At 39.8% G+C, this 5,056-nt stretch overlaps 1 pseudogene; it reads left to right on the top strand.

The window, feature by feature from the left end:
• Positions 1–4,846, top strand: part of LOC100963225 — a 44,237-nt pseudogene extending 39,391 nt beyond the window's left edge.
• The last annotated feature ends 210 nt before the right edge of the window (positions 4,847–5,056 follow it).

The following is a 5,056-nucleotide window of genomic DNA, read 5'->3' as shown; positions in this document are numbered from 1 at the left end:
TTTTTGTGCCAGTACCATGCTGTTTTGATCACTATCGATTTATAGTATAGTCTGATGTCTGGTAGCATGATTCCTCCTGCTTTGTTTTTATTTCTGAGTAATGTCTTGGCTATTTGAGGTTTTATTCTGATTGAATATAAAATGAAGTATTATTTTTTCGAGGTCTTTAAAGTATGATAGTGGAGCTTCAATAGGGATTGCATTAAAATGGTATATTGCTTTGGGTATTATGAACATTTTAACAATGTCAATTCTTCCCAGCCATGAGCATGGTATGTTTTTCTATTTGTTAACATTTGTAGCTATTTCTTTTCTAAGAGTTTTATAGTTCTCTTTATAGATATCTTTCACATCTTTTGTTAAGTAAACTCCCAAATAAGACTGTCTTTTAAAAGCAAAAGGGTCTACTTAGTCTTAAAACAGGGCAATACATGTCAACTTTGACAACTAATTATAACAATAACTAAAATTTATTGAGTATTATGTTCCAGGCACTGTACTATATACTCTAAATTTATTATCCCATTTTATCTTCAATATAGCCATATAAGTAAGTATTATTATTATCCTCCACTTTATGGATGAAAAAACTGAGGCCCAAAATGGCAAGATAACTTCCCAGTGCTCACCCAGCAATTAATAAAACTGGGATCCAATCTAAATCTATTTGACTCCAAAGTTCATAAACATAACCATTCTATACCAAATATCAAGACTAAAAAAAGAAATATGAGGGCTGTCCAGAAAGGATTCAGCCATATAACATGAAAAATAAAGAAATACATGGCTGGATACTTTCTGGAAAGCTCTTGTATTACTTTACTTTTCATTGTATGTGTCTGTATATATATGGAGTTTAAGGACTGGTTTTGTTGATTGTTTTGTGTGCATGTGAAAAATAAAAATAGTTTTATTTGCTAGACTACTCAGCCTCAGGAAAGAAATCTTGTGAATTAGTTGAATTTTTAAAAAGTACTACTTTCTCTGAGATCTCTGATGGTCACTTTGTGTCCTAACTGATATTACAGAAAGTCAAGAACTACTGTCTTATTATCAAGTAGTATAGAAAGGAGATAATGTCTTCTTTCAATGTGAACACCTAAGACAACTAACCAGCACTCAATTCACTTCTCAGAGATGGAATATCACTCTTTACATCATTCCCAAGGCACATATTTCTACCATAGATAGCAAGATCTTTTATCCCCAGTGATTCATACAAATCAACAATTCTGAAATCCTGTCCCCTACTCAAATATCCTCCAGTCCTCTACCCTCATTTCCAGTAGATATCTTGAAAATGCTCCCCAAAGTGTGTTTTTTGTCCCAAGAAATTCAAAGCATTCTTCCCTACCACCCATAATCAAAGTGCTGTCAGAGACAAGGGGTCCTTTTCAGTCCATGTCACTGATTCTGAAGGAGAATATAGGAGCCTAAAATCCATCCCCCTTGCAGCTCATGAATCTGTTCATAGTAAGGAACCACACACATGACCTCTCTGAGTAATAGGAAATAGGCACAGGAGTTGTCAGCAGTGCAGAAACACCACCCTTTTGAGCTGCTACCACCTATCCTAGGTAGTTGAGCTATCAGTTCTTGGAAAGGGAGGTGGTAGGTAGATTCAGTATAAAAGAACTAACTTTCTATTTAGAGTCAGGCAATGGAAATTTCATGCCCATTGCAACCAGATAGTTAAGTACTCTCTTCCATCTTGGTCTCTAATTCTACAATTTTTTTTCTCACTCTTGTTAGTGTCTTTCTGTATTCCTACCACACACATACAGAGTCACATATACAAGTCATACTATGCAGCCTGTGCCCCTGGTCTACTCTGTTAATCTGATTTCCAGTAATCCAGTGCAACTACAATAGAACACCACAGACATGGGTTTATATTTGTATACAGAATCACATTTTATTTTTGCAGTTTTTGGCCGCGGCTGGGTTTGAACTCGCCACCTCTAGCATATGGGGCTGGTGCCCTACTGCTTTGAGCCACAAGTGCTGCCCCAGAATCACGTTTCTTTGTAACTACACACACACATACATCCCTCCAAATGGCACACCTCACTTTTCAACTAAAGATGCTCCTGTGCTCCATGCCCACCAGCATTTCGTAGAGTCACATACCAGCAGGTCAGACATGCAAGCTGGGGAAATGTTTGAGAGCTGGACACTGGAAGCAGGGGAGCAAAGGAGCACATGTGGACAGAAATGACAGGAGAATACTGTGGGGGCCTGGGATGTGGTGGTTTGGAAGAGTAACCACACCTCCCTACAGTAAAGCTGAGCTATTGAATAAGGGCAGGTCCTCTGGCAGGGGAGATCCCAGACCACCACCATAGCAACCAAGCAGTTAGGCTCCTCCCCAACAAACAGCCTCCCTAGCCTGAAGAGCCTGCCTTGATTTTTCTCCCAGTGGCTCCCCCTGGTGGCCAGGAAAGCAATCTCTCCCCTCCATCCCACCCCCACACCCCCACTGAGCCTTTACAAAAGCCGTCCAAGATCGTGCAACATAACCACATTCTGCCTAGCTCCAAGATACCATGTATCTTCTCAGACCACACTGGAATTAAAACTAGAAGCCAATCACAAGAGAAATACTCAAACCTACACAAAGTCATAGAAATTAAACAACCTGATGCTGAAGGATCAGCAAGAATGAAAGATGGAAATCAAAGAATTCTTTTAACAGAATGACAAAGGGGACTCAGTTACTAAAAATATTTGGGACACAGAAAAATCACTCCTCAGGGGAAAATTCACAGGTTTGAACACCTCCATCAAAAACATAGAAATTTCACAAATTGATAACCTAGAGTCATACCCCAAGGAACTAGAAAAGGAAGAACAAATCAAATCCAAAGCCAGCAGAAGAAAAGAAATAATAAAGGTCAGCTAGGTGCCCATAGCTCAGTGAGTAGGGCACCAGCCACATACACTGAAACTGATGGGTTTGAGCCTGGCCCTGGCCTACTGAGGAATAATGACAACTGCAACCACAAAATAGCCAGGTGTTGTGGTGGGTGCCTGTAGTCCCAGCTACTTGGGAGGCTGAGGGAAGAGAATTGTTTAAGCCCAAGAGTTTGAGGTTGCTGTAAGCTGTGATGTCACAGCCCTCTACCCAGGGCAACATAGTGAAACTCTGTCTCAAAAAAAGAAAGAAAGAAAGAAAAGAAAAGAAATAATAAAGGTCAGAGAAGAACTAAATGAATTGGAGAAAAAGAAACAATACAAAGGATTAACAAAAAAAAAATGTTGAAAAAGTTGGTTCTTTGAAAAGATAAACAAGCTGAGATTCCTAGGCAAGGCCAATCTGCTGCCATATCAGGTGGCTTCACTAAGCACAACAGCTCCAACTGTCAGTACCACTTCCTGTCAATTTATCCAACTTCTGCCAAGGTTCTGAAATGCCAACAATGTCAAGGCCTGCACCTCACCTGTGAAAGAGAATACCAACCAAGAGATCAGTTCTCTGGCCTATTCTAACCTGGGGATCAAAGATTACAAAGCAGTGACAATTCTGCACTACCCTAGGATAGCTTCAAACAGAACCAAGGATAGTGGGGCTCCCACTTGTTCCTCAGGACCTCTATTCTAATATGATCTCCTACTGCCACCCCTCTCACTAAACCCCCACCCTTCACCCTCCACCCTGACCCTCACATGCTGGCCAGTATGCAGCTTCAGGAACTTAATAGCCAGTATCATGGTATGGCTACTGCCACTCTGGGCCAACCCTGGGAGGTGAGGCCCTTGCAAAACTATGGTTTGGGCCACTTTGAGGTACCATCTAACTCCAATAAGATTAGCCCACATTACAAAATCCCAACACTACAGATGTTGGAGTGGATGCAGAGAGAAGGGAACATTTCACTATTGGTGGGAATGCAAGCTAACACAGTCTTTTTGGAAAGAAGTTTGGAGAATACTCCAGGAACTAAAAAGTAGACCTACCATTTGATCCTGCAATTCCTCTACTAGGTATATACCCAGATGATCAAAAATCATTTTACAACAAAGACATTTGCACCAGAATGTTTATTGCAGCCCAATTCATAATTGCAAAGTCATGGAAGCAGCCTAAGTGCCCATAGACTCATGAATGGATTAACAAATTATGGGATATGTATACCATGGGATGCTATGCAGCCATAAAAAAGGATGGAGACTTTATATCTTTTATGTTTACCTGGATGGAGCTGGAACATATTCTTCTTAGTAAAATATCTCAAGAATGGAAGTAAAAGTATCCAATGTACTCAATACTACTATGAAACCAATATATAATCACCTACACATTCATACAAATGATAAAACACAACTATAGTCCAGAAAGAAGGAGGGAAGAGGAGGGATGGGGAGGGGAGGGAGAGGAAGGAGGGTATTTGGTGGGACTTCACCTATTGTGCACAATGCAATGGTACCTTACAAATCTATTAAGAGTAGAGTATAAATGTCTTACCACAACAAATACATAAGTGAGGTGATGCTTAAGTTAATCAGTTTGATGTAGCATTGCACACTGTATATCAATTCAGCACATTGTACCCCATAAATGCATTAATGCACACAGTTATAATTTAATAAAGAAAAAAATTAAAAATTAAGAATATTTAAAAATTATAAAACTAGGGTTTAGGGTCTCAAGCAGGAGGGATGGGGTCACTTTCTCCTTCTACTGGTGCCCAGAATCCTGTTATCATTGATTTTGGACCTGGCAGATGAGGAGGTGCTAATGTCACTGGTGGCGGAACTGGGACTGGACCTAGCCAGGGAGATTCTGGAGCTGTGGTTGGGGCAGAATGAGTTGGACTTCACTGTGAACTTTCTATCTGACTGCTGATGACAAGTATCTGTAAAGATGGAGGAATAAAGCCACTAATTCTGTTGCAAACAAAAATAAAAGTTAACTTACAAATGAAAAAATGAAAGATAAACAAAATCAACAGATCTCTTGCTAGATTAACCAAGAACAAAAGGAAAAGGACCCAAATAACTGTAATCAGAAATGAAAAAGGTGGCATTACAAAGAAAACTGCAGAAATCTAAAACA

Source organism: Otolemur garnettii, unplaced genomic scaffold (genome assembly GCF_000181295.1).
Source record: "Otolemur garnettii isolate 467f Iridium unplaced genomic scaffold, OtoGar3 scaffold00110, whole genome shotgun sequence".
In the NCBI taxonomy this organism is placed as follows: domain Eukaryota; kingdom Metazoa; phylum Chordata; class Mammalia; order Primates; family Galagidae; genus Otolemur; species Otolemur garnettii.
The sequence above is the reverse complement of the archived record's forward strand: the minus strand, read 5'-3'. Positions and strand labels throughout refer to the sequence as shown.